This window comes from Dermacentor andersoni, chromosome 1 (genome assembly GCF_023375885.2).
Source record: "Dermacentor andersoni chromosome 1, qqDerAnde1_hic_scaffold, whole genome shotgun sequence".
NCBI classification, from domain to species: Eukaryota; Metazoa; Arthropoda; class Arachnida; order Ixodida; family Ixodidae; genus Dermacentor; species Dermacentor andersoni.
In genome coordinates this window covers 201890298-201908609 of record NC_092814.1, presented here as the reverse complement: position 1 = coordinate 201908609, position 18312 = coordinate 201890298, and positions in this window count along the sequence as shown.

Sequence of the window (18312 nt, the reverse complement as noted above, 5' to 3'; positions counted from 1 at the left end):
CATTTCCTTCTTGCCCGCGTTAACTGCACTGATGATAGCGGTCGCTGTGATAAGTATACGAACATCACTGTATCGATTACGGGCTGCATTTGCGTAAGAGCTGTTTTGGGATTGCACAAAGCTTTACGCGTGCCTTAACCATTTTCCACTGGCTGGCCCCCTTCTGTAAAAATATGTTTGCCATGAAGATTGGCAGTCACCTCTTTTTACCAAGAGATACAACGGCCTGTTGAAGCTCTTTGAATCCTTCGAAACTGCCCTACGAATCCGGGCTCAGATGCTCAACTTTGCGCAACCTGTACACTCGAGTGGTGCGCAAGGAGAGGTTCCGGACAATCGTGGTGTGAACATACTATTAAATCTAATATCAATAGGCAGTGCCACCACCCAACGAAATACGGTTGTTAATGCATGTAACGAAATAGTTTTTTTTTTCTCTCGTGAATTCTGCGTCACGTTTCCATAGCAGTGTGCGAGCTTGTCCTTGTCATACTGGCCGTCCTCCCCGACCTCTTCCCATGTTTACCGGCTCACGAAAAGAAAACATTAAGTGTGGTAAGTACGCCTGTCATGACTGCGTGCGAATGACTCGTCAGTCCACTGCCGAACGGAGTTGCCAAGCTGCTTTGTAGGATTTCATTTCGAGATATTTTCAGAGTAGGTTCTTTTCTTGTTTTGTCGGCCCTCGTTTTTCCCTTTTTCTTTCCAATTTTCTCCGGCAACAATTTCATCACTGCCTGACGTGTGCTTGGTATAGAAGTTGCAGGGTTCCTCTTTGTATTTCTGACACACTTCGTGACGATGTTTTTCTCTGTTCATCGTGAATATTTTTTTTTTACTTTCAGGGGTCAGTGTAATGGCTTGAAAAGTTTCTACTATACGATGGAATTTTCAAAGGAAGGGTGGGTGAAGCTCAAGCCTTCGAACAACCATTCTCATAGAAGATGCAAGCACGTTCGCTAGATCTTGTTGATCTTGTTAGGTGATCAATTATTCACAAGCAGGCAACAAATCATGCCGCTTAATTTTAAGCAACGGCTTTTTGTTCCAATTTGCTAACGTTTTGTACAAAGTGCAGCGGCTGCGAATTTCTGGACACCTTTGGATATCAAAAAGTGCAACACCCTCTGCAAAGTGGCAAGATTCGTAGTCCGACGTACAGCTTTAGCCTTTGCAAGATTTTCAGCTGAGGAAAGAAAAAGCTTTGCCTAAAGCCTGCACCTTGAAAATAAGCAGCGCAGGCGAAAACGCACAAGAGCCACAATGAGGCTCGTATTGAAAGTAAAGCGAAATTACCAATGACTGACGCATGCTATATTATCGCCATTGTTTTTGAGGTCAGCCAAAAGGGGGTTGTGCTTTATTGTACATTGGTTTCATATATAATCCATATTATGACTTGAAGTTTGACAATGATTCATGTTAGGCCTGATCACATTGCCAAGCAGTTATACTGCAGGTGCTTCTCTGAATTCGTAAATGTGCAGCGCGTGCGGTAAGCAGCTGATGTGCGTCTATATTGTGCCTGTATTCAGATTACAGATGCGCGAAGTTCTCAAACAGCTATTGTCTTCTTGTCACCATTTGCAAGAAGGGGCTGATACTGGCGATAACATAGGCGTGGCGTCCTGCCAGCCAGTGAAGATGAGCAAAAAGAAAGGAAAATGACAAAAATTTTTGCATATAATGCGGTTTTGGAACAACATTTTACAGGTAGCTAGCAGCATCTATCTGTAAGGCGATAAGATAGAGAAATGATACTTTTGAAATGACGAGATAAAGGTCCCCAGATCCCACGCCTTGTGGGAATCGATGGTATGCGAAGCAGTGTGCGAGGAGCCTGCCAAGTTAACGAAATCACCATGAGAGCTCCAAGACGTAGGTGGCTGTTTCATGATCTACATGACACGCATGTCATAACATTCATGTTATGACCTATCATTTATGTTCGCCATACACTCTTGTCATACTACGTCAATTGTGGTACATACCAAGTTAACGAAACGACCATGAGAGTACCAAGACGTAGGCGGTTAGATAGATAGATAGATAGATAGATAGATAGATAGATAGATAGATAGATAGATAGATAGATAGATAGATAGATAGATAGATAGATAGATAGATAGATAGATAGATAGATAGATAGATAGATAGATAGATAGATAGATAGATAGATCGCGAAGCCACATTTCCCATATGAGTCTTGAAACCGGCTATTAACAACAGCTCATTTTCGACTCAAGGGGAAGGTACAATCACGCGAGATATGAAGGTTAAAGCGCAAGTGTAGATCGTTCCAATATATGTGGCGTCTGAGGGCATTTTCGGCGAGGAAAAGACGAGGCTATCGGTTCTTAATTCTCATCTTTTACTGTTCCGTGAGCGCCCAACACTCCCGCTGAGATGCATTTGCAACCTCCTTCTTTGTTTCTTTTTTTTTTGCTTGCATATTCATCAACCTTGGTTTGATTTATTTTTTTCCTACCTCTCGACTAACGTAATATTTTGACGTTATTGCAACGCAATGTAGGGCTTGCATCCAGATGATAAAGGAAGGTCGAATATGTTTATTTAGGATATCTTGCTGAGCACGCTGTTGGCTGGCTTGTAGAGAGAGGCCGTTACGATTTCAAGGTTTGAGCATGCGTGAATAATCGAGTAGCAACCACTTAGCGATTTAAAGAGAAAAGGAATCGCGCATCGTGGAAATAGTTAAATAAAGGTACTGGTGAAAAAAAGGCGCATGGCGAAAAGCGCCAAGAGTATCAGAACGGGAGTGATGGCTCCTGCAAGGAAACGCAAAACAAGGGTAGATGAACCGATGCTTTCCAGCAGTCTCGCCCCTGCTGCGCCGAAAACGCCCTCCGAAGGCACAGTTATACTGAATCGGTTGATGCTCGCACTTTAACCTTGATACCGTGTGTGATTGTAACCTTTAGCGCAGGCCCTTCCAAGTGCAGAAAGAAAGACATAGAAAGAAAGAGCGTATATTTCAGGAAAGATATTGCGCCCGCCTTGGGACTCTTTGAAGGTCCCCTAAAACACTGTGAGCTCGAAAATTCATTACGTAGAGACAGCTTTGTACTAGTCTACAATGAACATATCGCTGTACGATTTTTTTAAAATATTGCCGTAACAGCAGAGTTGCAGGCATTTGGTGGACGACTACCCGGCCGCCGCGGTTTTTTCGCTCGCCTTCGCTACCTTTCTCACAGGCGCTCTCTCGTCCTCGCCGCGTACTCGCACCAACTCCGCTCAGTGCGACGAAAGCTACGGCTCTCATCAGCACACCAGACGTAGAGACAAGCGGAAAATTTCTGCAGAGAAGTCAATTCGTTTGACTTGGCTGAGCGTGTCGAAAACACCGAGGGAACGTCTCTCACCTATTTTTTTTTTTTTTTTTGCCGCCAAAACGCACAAGGTCGACGCCCTTCTCCGTACAATAGTTATTGGAACGGACACTTGGCATTTCCAGGTTAGCAAGTTTTTTTGGCTAAATTAAAGGACTGTCCTTCAACGACCCTTTTTAAGTGAAGATCTGTAATGAAGTGATTAATTTAGCCCTTGTGCTTCGTACCATCCCGTGTGATTGCGTCATTTTTGGGCTGCCTTTCGTTACGAGTAGGCGTCACCCTTGTGTAGAACGCGAGAACGGCGTCTGCCGGGGCGTTCCGCTAAAACCCCTTAAAGTTCGTAAAGTAGCGACACTCTCCTCCGCCTTCGCTCCTCCTAGTTTCTCCTTTCTTTCATGCACCCTCCTCGACCGTGGCGCCACCTACACTGCTCGAGCGTTTAGCAACGGCGCCAACATGCGCTCCTCGCCACTCCGTAGACGCTTCTCTAGCAAAAATAGCGCTGAAGCAAGGTGCAAGGGTCCACGTGATGCTATTAAGCCAATAGCGACGTGGCGGCGTCCACGGCCACAGCGCGCGAGGAGGAGGAGGCATTCTTCAAAGCGTGGCACTACTTTACGAACTTTAAGGGGCCTTACGCTCCGCAGCTATCCAGCGACGTCTAACGTCGCTCGAGATAAGAAGTGGGCCTCTTCGAATTTCGGAGTTCTGGCAGCCCGATGGCAGCCAGATGGCAGCCAGCTAGTTGCGGTTCTGATAGGAAGTCACGTGGGCTGGGATCCCAAGACAACCCGAATCTGCCCGAAGTTTGCAAAATCGAACGCCGGTAGAGCTGGCTAAATGTAAACATGCTACCAGCATGGCAGCGCCCGGCGAGGCCGGCGCGCGCTCGGCGTAGTCGGCCCATTTATGCGTTGCCAGCTTGAAAATCTACAGTTGCATTCAGGGATACGATCACTTTCGCGCGATTTCGTGCGACTCGACGCAGGACGCGCACTGGCGCAACCTCACCTTGCGCAGCGCAACAGATGGCCTCCAACGCGGCGGATGACAAGACGCAAATCGCGAGTAGGTGATTGTATACTCGAAAGCGATATCTCGAGCATCCCTGCTCGCAGCGATCTCGTCGCCCACGCGACATTGACGAGTTGGCGTTGTGTCATCACAAGATATGAAAAAGCAACTTATCGGGTACCTCTCATACGCATAAAATTTCACGCCGACCTGCTTGGGCTTCTACTTCAGAAAGTTTGCTGAGGCTGATGGTGCTTCTCATTTTGACCCTAAGGAGCTGGGGACGCGGCTGGCGCATGAAAATGCACGCCGCCTGTGACCAGCGAAACGTTTCACACATTGGTCGCGATCATGAGAGCAATAAGCCAATGTACGTGTGTCTAATGTACCGAGTGCAATCAGTGCATTCTTAGATCAACGGCCTGCAGTTCAACACACATCGGTTTCGAGCTGCCACCTAAGCATACGACGGAGACACGGAGCAAACACGGGCTAGCTGCAAAGCCTTCGCTAACTGCAGAAAAAGGAGATATATACATACGCCCGATATGTGAAAAGGAAGGCCACCAGAGAAAGACGAACGCAAAATGTACCGCAATGTGTGAATGAGTGTCTACAACTTGCGTGGAACACGATGGAGATAACATGCACGCATGCGAGCGCTGCGCGTTGATCACCGCCGCGAAGAGGCCTTCAGGGGACACACACGAAAGCTTCAAACGGTTCACCACTGCTCGTATCACACCGCTTCGCAATGCGCAACGGAGCGTAAGCACCTAAAAAAGATAACGCTAGAAGTAAGGAAATCCGAAAATGACCGCAGACAGGTGGCTGAGCGAGGTGAATTTAAGTCCTCAAGCGCCCGCGTTGCAATCCGTGAAGTCCCCGCAAAGATGGCGGCGAGCGCCCATCGCCTCTTTTAGTCGTCTGCTAGCCAGAGAACTTCCAGACCAAAATCATCCTGGCAGGTTCAAGCACGAGCACATCATTATTGGATTTCTCCGCTCTTTCTGCGCATGCGCGAGAAGCAGTGGTCGCGAGAGAAATGTGGGGACTTTCGGTCCTTAAGATTTCTCTTCGCCTAGGTACTACGGAGAAGAAAGTTGTTAGCTCCGTTGCTCTTTAGCCGAGCTGGCAACGCAATCGACAGAATGCGTGGCCGGCAAGGCGAAGAAGCCGTGTCCAAGGTGAGTTTGTAGCTATTATGTTGAGACGGTAGCATATTAAATTTTTATAGTCGCAGGGGGATACGTTTGGAAGTGAGGTGTCTTCTCGGACGACTTTAATGGCAAAGCATTACGTCGTGCTGATGCATTGTTCATTAGTGTCGTTGAGCATACCACAAACTTCAGGGGAATCGAGGGAACGGAAACAGTTTGTGAATTCAACTACCGTGCCGATGAATTAGTTCTTAATGTAACTGAGCATACAACACACTTGGAGATTCGTGGGAATGGAACATTTTGTACTCTTTATGTGAAAGTACTAAAACTTGCGTCGCCATGTAATCTGAGCCGTAGATCGTTGTGAAAGCTGTACAGCCACACTTGCAAAACACTATGCCTTGCGGATGAATACGGAACAAATGTATGCTACAGAAAAATGGTCGTCATGCAATTTCATAGCAGCTGTAGACCCTTGGAAAGCTGTACAGTAACACTGATATTGGCTACATGGTGCAGATTCGTAGCGATTCTGAGGTGCTTGAGCGCAAGGGTAATTAATGAAGGAGCGCGTTTTACTAATCCCGGCTATTACGATGTCTAGCTCATATACGGGGAGCTCTATGTGGGCGAAACAAGGGCTCAGATCGCTACAACCGCGTGCGAAATAGCTCTGAAGGCCTGCCAGTACACTTGGTCGGCGTCTCCGTGCTTGTACTGCGACAGGTGACATGGCGGAAGGTGCGCACACTATATCCTCTGACAGTGTCCGCTTTCCACTGTTGGTATACTTCTCCGCAATACACTGCGCATGCTTGATTGCGCGACATTGTTGCCGTACAGCGAAGCTGACTTTAGGCAAACGGCATTGTGCAACGCTCGAGCCATCTTGTCCGTCACTGCGGAAAGAAAACGCATACACGTTCAAGCTATTTGAGCTGCATCATTTTGGCGATGTTTACCCCTCTTTACTAAATGACAAGGATAACGTACGCCTGTGTGGGTGATTTAAAAGATTGATAAAAAGCCTGGTGACCTATGTGCAGTCAGTCAAAAAACACTATTTATGCAGGTGTCCACGCTCCTGTAAAAAAAAAAAAAATGCAATTCAGTGATGACCCTCTGGAGGTGGATCCGCACCTATGTAAGCACAGCCGGCTCATCAGTCGCAAAGTAGGAGCTGAAAAGAACTTTTTAATGATCATTATACGACGTTTATAGCGATTCATTTGTGGTCAGCCAGTGACAAACGCATTGCACTAAACAGTGAGACTTCGTCTTAATCCGCAATGCTTATGTGGCGAGCAGGAGAGCAAAAGGTGAAAACTATGTTTTCATACAAGGCAAGTCATCCATGTGGCGGAATTGCGTTTATCGTTGGTGTAGTGTTGACGCGCATTTACTTTCTGAAGTCCAACATTTACTGCATCTTAGTTTCCATTGGTGCAGGTGCTTCTACTGGAAACATCCAAACTATGAGTTATCAAATCAGGTTGCCGTCTTGTAGCTTTAGAAGTTTTCCTCCGGTCTTAAGTCTTTTCTGAATCTGGAAGAGCTGGCTGATTGCACAAACCACATGGCCAATATCAGTGTTACTGTACAGCTTTCAGAAGCGTCTACTGTTATGAAATTGCATGACGACCATTTTTCTTTAGGATACAATTGTTCCGTATTCATCCGCAGGGCATAGTGTTTTGCCAGTGTAGCTTTACAGCTCTAAACACGATCTACGGCTCAGATTGCATGGCGACGCAAGTTTTAGTATTCACATACAGAGCACAAAATGTTCAATTCCCACGAATCTCCAAGTGTGTTGTATGCTGTTACATTAAGAAGTAATGCATCGGCACGGCAGTTGAATTAATAAACTGTTTCCGTTCCCGCGATTCCCCTGAAGTGTGTGGTATGCTCAACGACACTATTGAACAATGCATCAGGACGATGTAAGGCTTTGCCGCTAAAGTCATCCGAGAAGACACCTCACTTCCAAACGTATCCCCCTGCGACTATAAAAATTTAATATGCTACCGTCGCAACAAAATAGGAACAAACTCACTTTGGACACGACTTCTTCGCCTTGCCGGCTACGCATTCTGTCGATTTGTTTTGCCAGCTCGGCTAGGGACGAACGGAGCTAACAACTTTCTTCTCCGTAGTACCTAGGCGAAGAGAAATCTCAAGGACCGAAAGTTCCACGTTTTAACGCGACAGCGTTAAGGAGCTCGTGTCGCAGAAAAGCCGGTGTCGTCGGCGTCGGTGTTGGCGTCAGCGGCGTTGGCCGTAAGCGATAAATACCAGAAGGCACTTCATAAATAAAAAACATCTTGCAAGATGAGCTGGTGGGAATCGAACCAGGGTCTCCGGAGCGTGAAACGGAGACCCTACCACTCAGCGACGAGTTCGCTCCTTCGAAACGGGACAAAATCGCCTCTAGTGAATGCGGTGTTGCCTTAGAAACGTGCCGTAGAAAGTTATACTGCGGTACATATCGGTAATTATGACCATGTAAATTACAGAAGTCGCAGTTTCACGAGTACCGAAGTATGTTTCCGCTACATTTCTTCTGCGCTCTGCGCACACGCAGAGCCATCTTGCGGCAAACACAGAAGACCCCCTCCTCGCAGTGTACGGCGCTGCCCCGACACGTGGCGTGCCACTCGCCCCATGATCGCGTCTATCTGTGCCGATCGCGGCGTTTGGCTGGCGTAGCGCGTTTGAGTAGGCGGTGCGAACGGGGTGCGATAACGCTATCGCGTTCCACTCTTGAAGGCGAAGCTTAAGCGTCCTCCAAATTTTTTCTCTCGCGACCACTGCTTCTCGCGCATGCGCAGAAAGAATGGAGAAATCCAATTATGATGTGCTCGTGCTTCTGGCAGCCCGCGGGTAGCCAGAACCGTCCAGCGCGAGCAAAACGAACGCCCGGCGGAAGTGCATAGCGCGCTGGGCGCAGCAACCCAAGAAAAACGAAGAGCTCTGGCTGGCTCTGGCAGCCAGCGGGTAGCCATAAGTGGAAAATCGAAGAAGCCCAGTGTCTGGGCACGCTCGGCCGACGCATCTAATCTCGGGCCGAGCCACTACCGCTAGACGTCGCTGACTCGCTGCGGAACGCCCGGCGGACGCCGTTCCCATGCTCTTCACAAGGGTGACGCCGACTGTACTCCAGAAGAAAGATTCCTAGATTGTCCGAACCTAATCGACCTTCACACGATATCGACTGGTTTAGTTTAGGAAATGATTAGAAGGGATTAGAGAGAGAGAGAGAAGAGAGAAAACAAGGATAGGAAAGGCAAGGAGGTCAACCAGAACAGCATCTCGTTTGCTACCCTACACTGGGGGTGGGGGAAAGCGGAATAGAAAGAGGAAGAAAGGGAGAGAGTAAGCACTGAGTACGTGTGCGAGGGACACCATACACAAGGACACTATAAACGGTCTCTTAAGCCGGTGCAATTCAAGTACTGCACTAGTGCACGAATCGCTTTTCGAGCCAGTGACCACGGTCCGAGTTTCTTTGACTCGGTGAACGGTCTCGAGTCCAGTCGGCGTAAAGTTGCACGCATAGAGAGGCGTTGGACATCGTAGTGAGGGCAGGTACACAATAGGTGCTCGATGGTCTCCTCGCACCCACAGGAGTCGCACATCGGGCTCTCGGCCATTCCCATACGGCAGGAGTATGCGTTCGTGAACGCCACTCCCAGCCACAATCGACACAACAAAGTTGTTTCGCCGCGGGAAAGGCTAGATGGCAGTTGTAGCCGTAGCGTAGGGTCCAGTTTACGTAATCTGGAATTGAAGGGACATGAAATCCAGAGATCTTGTGACTTCTTGCGTGTAAGTAGACGAAGTTCTCTGGCAGCGTCCGACCTCGCCAAAGGTGTTGGACGCGTCTTGGTATCTTCGTGGGCACACCGGGCAGCCTTGTCAGCTAGGTTGTTGCCGACGATGCCACAGTGAGCAGGAATCCATTGAAATATAATGTGGTGTCCTCTTTCCAGAGCATGGTGGTGCACTTCCCTGATGTCAGACATCATCTGCTCGTAAGTTCTGCGACGTAATGCAGACTTGATGCTGTGAAGGGCTGTCTTAGAGTCACAAAATACGACCCATTTCTCTGTTGGTTCTTCGGTGGTGTACATCATAGCGACATGGAGAGCTGCAAGTTCTGCCGATGTAGATGTAGACGCGCGCGAGAATTTGAATTTAACTGTAACGTTCTTGGCTGGAACGACGAATGCGGCAGTTGAGCTGGTAGGTGAGGCCGAACCTTCGGTATATATATGAATGTGGTCATGATACGTCTGGTGCAGTAATAGGAGCGTAAGTTGCTTCAGAGCCGGCTCTGGATGATTGGACTTTGTTGTAATTCCAGGAATAGGAAAATTCACTTGAGGCTGTAGCAGGCACCACAGGGGAGAGGAAGGCTTCGCCGACGGTGTAAAAGATGCCGGTATGCACTCTTGATGAGCGCTAATCACTCGTGAAAAGGTCGCTTGAGGTCTCTCGGCTGGTAGGGAGCCCAAATGATGGTCGGGGATCCTTGACGGATAGCGAATGTGAGCTCTGAGAGAGTCGACAACTACCTGTGTCTGGATTATATGGTCTCCCGCGATGGCGATTGTTGCTGCTGTTGAGGTGCACCGAGGCAGCCCTAAACACGTGCGTAGGGCTTGACCTTGTATGCTCTCCAACGCGCGAAAGTTCGTCTTGCATGCATTTTACAGCACTGGTAGGCTGTAACGTAGGAGTCCGAGAAACAAAACCCTGTACAGCTGCAGCATAGAATGAACTGGTGTACCCCAATTTTTCCCGCAGAGAAATTTGAAGACCTGAGCAATGGCGACTAACTTCTTCTTCAGATAGACGCAGTGAGGGCTCCACGAGAGGTTGCGGTCAATGGTGACGCCCAGAAAGCGATGCGTCTTAACAAGGATACAGCTTGACCATTGATGGAAACAGGATACAATGACATTTGTTTGCGCGTAAAACCAAGTAATGCGCACATTTCAGTAAAGACACTGAGGCCTTGTTCTCGGAGATAAGACGCCGTCATGGTTGCCGCCCGCTGAAGTCTGGCTCTTAGCTGAGGGCGAGTCACCGCAGAAGCCCAGATGCAAATGTCGTCGGCGTATATTGAGACATGAACTGTCTGCCGTAGGTAATCCACTAGTCCTACCAGGACGAGTTTGAACAAAATAGGGCTCAACACTCCACCCTGCGGCACACCACGGCAGATGGAATGTTCTGAAGTTGGGCCGTCTTCGGTCTGTAAGAAAAATGCCTCTCTGTCAAATAGTCCCGAATCCATTTATATATCCGGCTACCAACTCCAACAGCCTCACGTGAGTTCAGTATGGCCTCAAGGGCCACGTTGTCGTATGCTCCTTTTATATCTAAAAAAGGTGCCGCAGATAGGCGCTTGAGGCTTTTTTGATTTTGGACCCATGTTACGATGTCAATGACGTTGTCGATGGACGTGCGACCTTAACGAAAGCCTGTCATGACGTCCGGATAGATGTTGAATCGTTCTAGGTACCATTCCAAGCGAGCAAGGATCATTCTTTCCATCACTTTGCCGACGCAGCTCGAAAGCGCAATCAGACGATATGATGAGATCTCAAGCGGAGACTTTCCAGGTTTCAGAATGGGGACCAAGCGGCTCGATTTCCATTGTTTAGGAACGGCGCCGTTCTGCCAAGACTCATTGTAGTAGTTGAGCAGCTCATCACGTGCGTCATGTCCAAGGTGGCATAGGGCAGCATACGTGATGCCATCAGGTCCTGGTGACGAAGAACGCCTGCAGGTCGCCAACGCAGCATCGAGCTCTTCGAGTGAAAATAGCACGTTCATTTCTGGTACACGTGCCTCAGGGATGTCATTCAATGCTGCGTCAGTAATGATGGCCACGGATCCAGCTACCCGTGCACAGAACTCTTCAGCCACTTGAAGTTCCGAGCGAAGTTGGTAGAGGGCCAGAGCAGCGAAGGGCTTCCTTTGATGCGCAGATGAGCGAAGACCCCTAACCGTTCTCCATATGTGAAGAGCAATTTTCGGGGATCAAGCGACTGACATAAAGTTTTCCATCGCATACCCTCCAATTTATCCATGCGACGCTGGACTTTCTTTTGTATGCGTCGTGAAGCCCTCAGATCCAAGACGGACTTCGTGCGTCGATACCTCCTCTCCGCCAGTCGGCGTGCCGCACGCAGCCTCTCCACTTCCATGTCCAAGTCTGTTCGCCTTGCTGACCTTGTAAGCGAGCAGATGGATGTTTTCAATGCCTCTGCGATTGCTTCTTCGATAGTGTGTGAAAGGCCTTTCCAACATGTGTCATCCATATCCTTCTTAAACTTTGACCAACCAACTGTACGCAAGACAGTAGAGGAGCGTTGGTCAACTCCTCTAATCAATATGTATCTTGGAATATGGTCGCTTCCATGTGTTTCTATGTCCGTAAACCATTGGACGCTCGAGGCAAAGCGCCGTGACACGAAAGTTAAGTCCAAGCAGCTACTATACGTCGTGCCTCGCAGAAATGTAGGGCTGCCGTCATTCACACAGCACAAATCATGGTCGGCAGCAAAGGAGGTAAGACTCCTGCCTTTGAAGTCAATTTTAGTACTTCCCCATAGCTGGTGATGCGCGTTGAAGTCACCAATGATAACCCAGGGGCCATTAGTAATATTTTCTGAAATCCTTCGCCGTCAAAGTGACGCGCTGGGGATATGTAGGCTCCAATTAGTGTAAATGACACATTCTTCTTTTGGACATTTAGGTAGACATATTGGTTGTCGTCATGAGGCTCTACTGCGTTAGCGACATATGTTAAGTCCGTGCGGATGTAGATGATCACTTTCGCGCTCGCACCGCATGTGGACGAGACGAAAGATTCATAACCGGACAGTCTGAGTGGAGTTGATGTATTTGGTTCGCAAATGACCAGTATGGGGAAGCGACTTGTTAAAATGAATTTGTGAAAGTCTGGTATACGGGTTCTTAGACCCCTGGCATTCCACTGAAAGATCGACGCACTTTTAAGTTCAGTGCGGAAGGGGGACTATTGGTCGAGCCATGATGCTTAAACGATGCTAGCAAGCACTGGATTTAGTGCATCCAGTATTTACAGAGCGCTTCGAGCTGCTGGTGTTTGCAGCTTGTTCAGTATAATGCGCATTGTATGAATTAGCGATTGCAGCATATCAGCCACCTGCCTGTCTTGGTCGCACAAATCGCCGACAGTAGACGTCGGGGGTTGTCCAGCGAAAGATTGCTGTGATTCTGTTGGTGAATGTTGTCGTTTCGGTAGAGCCGGCCAAGATTCGGCAGATGTGGTCTTCTCAGTGGACTTGCTCTTCGCGGTCCTTTCCGCATTGTCTGGCTTGGGCGGTGGAGGAGGAGGTGGTGTTGTAGGAAGTGGCATGCGCCTTCCTTGAGGAGCGCCGGCGACGTGAACGTCGCTTCCTGATTTTATCGGCGGTTTCGCGATGAGATGAATGATCTCTCGCCATCTCTTTCAAGATGGCCATTTCCTTCTTAATATGCTGGCATTTCTTCGATGAAGCTTCATGTGATCCTCTGCAGTTTGAACACTTCATTACAGTCGCGCCATATTTATCTGCAGCGTGGGGATTAGAGCCTCAATCGACAAGCCTACCACCTTTCTTAGGATACACAGCTAGCTCTGGTCACGTTGGCACTATCGTCACTCGTCGGCTGACCAATCGAGAGTGCTTAACCTGGTGATGTCAAGCGCATTGCCTGCTGGCGTCATGACGTGCGAAGAAGGGTTAGGAAAAGCCCGTGGTTGCTCTTTGAATTTCTGCTGTCTCCGCGGCGCATAGCACTGCCATGTTCGTGAAAGATATTCGTCGCGGGACAGACCCAGGAACATTGAACATTGCCCCTGCGGATTTCCTTTTAACTTCACCGCAGTGTACCCGCGTAACTCAACGGGCTGCAATGTTTAAAATGATATTTTAAAAGGCTGCCTGGACTTCAAGAACTTTCCTTTAGCAACGTCGAGAGGGTACGCCTGTCTAATAAAATGCGTATATATGGCACTTGTTCGTAACTTTCCTGCTACGTTATAGTCGCGTTTTAATCCTGAGCAAAACACTGCTATAACGCAGGAAATATTTTCAGACTAAGTGCTGTAAATACGCATGTTAAAAAACGGTGTACCCTTTCAACGTTGTTATCCGGAAATCGTTGGGGCAGCCTTCTGACATATCATCAAAACTGAGACCTGGGCGAGTTGGTGTTAACGAAAATGTGCGCGAGAAAGGCGTAGACGAGAAAGAGAGAAACAACAAACACGGCGCCCGTGTCTGTCCTTTCTCTATTTCTCGTCTGCGTCTTTCTCGCGGAATTCTCCGTTAATATTCTGAAATATCACTTTTCTTTTAATGCTGCCCATTGAGTTACGCGGGTGCACTGTGGTAAAGTTCGACAGATATGCGTAGGGATAATAGTTCACATTTCTTGACATGTGTACACAATAAGCGTGTTTACTTAAAATGTGTAGAAAATGTCAGCGTTGATTCAATGAAGAGGCAGGGGTAGGAGACAATATCAGAAAAGAGTAGGCGCAAACAGTTTTCGTTTTCGTTTAACGTTGAAAAACACTCCAAAAGGAAAAAGAAATGGACAAGGAAGTAGCCTCTTTTCAGAAATACGCTTTTAGCCGAAAAAATTAGGGCCTCTATTCACGCTATAAGCGTTCGTGACAGCCAATAGTGATGTAGGACATTATTAGTGGAGGCGATTAGCCAATGAAAAAGAGTACTTACGAAGGAAAAGCTTTGTGAATTCGGCCCCAGTACACCAAGACAGTTTGTTACGAGAAGTATGATAGAAAGTTATGGTGAGTAGTTTTGCACTCTTGGTGTGTTATGGCGCGGTAAGCGCACAGTTTTGCAAGAATTATCGTTAATGATTTAGTGTCTGTTTGTACATTTACAGATACTGGTTAGACCTATGAATAAGCTCGTACGATGACAAATTTGCGACAAACAACGTGGTACGCCGGAAGAGCGATGTTACAATACTGATGGGCTAGTTGGTGAGCCATGATATTGAAGCAGCGCACTTATATCTGACACGTAGACGTACACATAGAAAGGACGTACACCAGCGCCTGTGTATGTCCTTTCTATTTGTGCGTGTGCGTGTTAGATGTAAGTGCGCTGCTTCAACAACAATGACAATGCCCTACAGAAGGTAACATATGTGTGCAATATGGTTTGAACATGCTAAGCATAGAAGTTTACAGAACATTTCGTAGATTTAGAGATACTATTTACAGTTACTATACCAAAAATATTCAAGTGAGGTAGTGGAAGCAGCTGCTTCGACTAATTTGTTCTTGTAGTCTATTGTTGTAAAAGAAAGCGAGTAGCTTATCAAATAATTTGCCGTCATCACATTTCCTGTACCTATTTATATGAATAAGGCATAATTAGTAAATTCGCTTTCATTGCATACGGTTGCGAATCACTTGCGACGAAAAAAATATTAATGGGAAATTTTCGGCTTGAAACAACTATTTGACTTCCATTGCGCAATAGTCAGAAGCACCAGTTAAGCGCATTCCCTTCTTTCAGTCACATGGCAACGATCATTCTTAGCTGTTTCATCCCTAGAAAATTCATTGAGTTGCGCGCGTGTACTAGACCTCATGACAGTGCTACGCGAACCCCATTATCTTTGCATTACGACACGGACACACTATGAAGAGGCACGGCGCTGTACCATACACCATTTGTCGCATGGTGGCCGCCCACAGCCACTCACCGCAAAACGGCAAGATTTTTTTGGTGGGGAGAGTGAAAGATACGAAAGAGGGGAGATAGGTAGGGAGGTTAGCCGGAACGAAAAATCCAGTTTTCTCCCTTACAATGGTGTACGGGGGAGCAGAGAGATAAGAATAAAGTAGAGAGAGACAGAGAACATAAAAACACATGATCCCAGCTATGTCACGGTTAGCGCACACTACCGCAACTCAGGGTCACATACAGCACAGCGAACACCAGTTCAGGCTATACAGACGCTTGTGCAGGTCTGATTTCCTTAAGAATTGCCGCAGGCATTCCTCACCATCTGCTGCGATGCCTTATGCGGTCGACGTTCCAAAACGGTTTGTTCTGACAGTGGTCTGCGTCCAATGGGAGCTACCGCAGTCGCGAGCAATCGCGTCTCTGTAGACTGTGGCATATATAGGATATATATCCCCGCATTCTAGGACGTTCCTCCACTCAACATTCCACTTTGAGTCAATGATGATGATGATTTATTGGTATCCTCTTTGAAATGGGGCAGTGACAAATAGTAACTTAGCCTGCTTGACTTAATCAGGTATCCACTCCAGAAAGTGGATTGCAGTGGCTGGGACGCGCTGACTTGAACCGGCATGGCAGGCGGATTGAATCGTCGTGGCTTTTGTGAAATCCGAGGTGACTGGAGCCTTCAATAAAACGAACCAGACCAACCAGACTAACTCGCAGACTGTGACTGTGATAAAACTGTGTTTCATGTTCTTTCTCTCCTTACTTTCTACACCTTGCTTTCTTTCCTTTTCGTACTTCCAACATCTCCTCTGGCGTTGACAAACGCCTGGCTGAGTCAAAAGGGATCAGGACGACTTTACGTACCTACCTACCCCTACCCTACCTACCTACCTACCTACCTACCTACCTACCTACCTACCTACCTACCTACCTACCTACCTACCTACCTACCTACCTACCTACTTTACTTACTTACTTATTTACCTACCTACCTACCTACCTCCTTTACTTACTTATTTACCTACCTACCTACCTAGCTACTTTACTTACTTACTTACCTACCTACCTACCTACTTTACTTACTTACCTACCTACCTACCTACCTACCTACCTACTTACCTACCTACCTACCTACCTACCTACCTACCTACCTACCTACCTACCTACCTACTTTACTTACTTACTTACCTACCTACATTACTTACTTACTTACCTACCTACCTAACTACCTACCTACCTACCTACCTACCTACCTACCTACCCACCTACCTACCTACCTACCTACCTACCTACCTACCTACCTACCTACCTACCTACCTACCTACCTACCTACCTACCCACCTACCTGCCTGCCTACCTACTTAGTACTTACTTACCTACGTACCTACCTACCTACCTACTTTAGTTACCTACCTACCTGCCTACCTCCCTACCTGCCTGCCTGCCGGCCTACCTACCTACCTACCTACCTACCTACCTACCTACCTACCTACCTACCTGCTTGCTTGCTTGCTTGCTTACCTTGCTTGCTTGCTTGCTTACCTTACTCGCTTACCTACCTTACTTGCTTACTTACCTTACTTACTTACCTTACTTACTTACCTGATTTACTTACTTACCTACCTACCTACCTACCTACCTACCTACCTACCTACCTACCTACCTACCTACTTACTTCGCTTCATTGATGCTCCACGGCAATTCTTATGAAACGTAGTGTCTTGTTCCGTCGAAGGGTGGCGCTGTACTCAACTCGATGAGGAAGTGCTTCGAGCTTGGAATTGTTTGAGAATACGGGGGAGGGTCACACAGAACGTGTTCAAAAATTGACTGGTTAATGGACGGCCGCGAGGCTGTATGACATCAGCGTCGAGGTGCGGCAGGTCGGTCCTAGGCCGCCGTCGGCGACCACAAACATCCACTTCTTTTCTTTCCCGCAAATATTTTGGCCGATAAAAATTAAAACGATGTCGAAGTTGTATCTTTCCTGGCATGCGATTATGCCTGTCAAACATATGCTATATACGAATGAGAACCGCGATAATAGGAAAGTCCAACTCGGTACCTGTGTCCGGTGGCTGGCACACTGCGATGCGGCTCTTCCATATACACCAGCCTCGCAGCCAATAGGCACTGAGAATATCAGGCTATCTTCTGTTCCTGCAATTATGACGAGAAGGAGGCCAAACTGTATGAAAAGCACACATTTTTGTGATCGTCGGTGGCTTCGAGGCGAAGCGGGTTTAGCGGCGCCGTAGGGCATTGAGCCGAGAGCGGCGGGCGACAGTGTGCCAGTAGTGCGGTCGTTCTTTGCGCACTCACCGATTACCTCGGGAAGCTTGCTGCTATAAAAAAAAGGAGAAAACAGAAAATTAGTGAGCTGTCCATCGAAAATCGCTGTAAACAAATAAACAAGCAAGCAAACATATCGTAAGTAATTCCTTCTTTGTAGTAACGCCATAACAAGTAAGCCATAGTTTCAAAAAACTGTAATGGCAAATTATCAACTGACTTACTGAATGTTGCCTATTTGGTGTGAAAGTATGAAAATTATTGTCCAAAAGGGACGTCTAATTTACTTCAGCGAATCAAGATGAGGGTCACTCAAAGATTTAAGGAAGGCACGCAAGACAGTTCGGTCGAAGGCGCGACCTCGGTCAGTGGCCAGTTCCGCGCACTGCCCCATGAGCTTCAATATAGGCAATAGACGGGAGCAGGGATGTGGAGCACCGTATGCAGCCAATGACTAAATTGAATTGAGTTACATTTAGATAAACATGCACTACCGGTTGGAATCCAATGAGCGAAGTCGCGTTCATATTAATATCAGAAAAGTTGATCGCCGCTTGCCGGAAGCGCCCGGCCCCATCTGATGCACCAGCTCGTCAGCCGGTTTATATCTAGCGTCCGAATTTTTTTTCTGCCTTTTTTTTTGTTTTTACAGTTTTATGAAGACACTGATCTGCAAACAACTTTTTGTTCCTAAAAGCACTGTTGCAA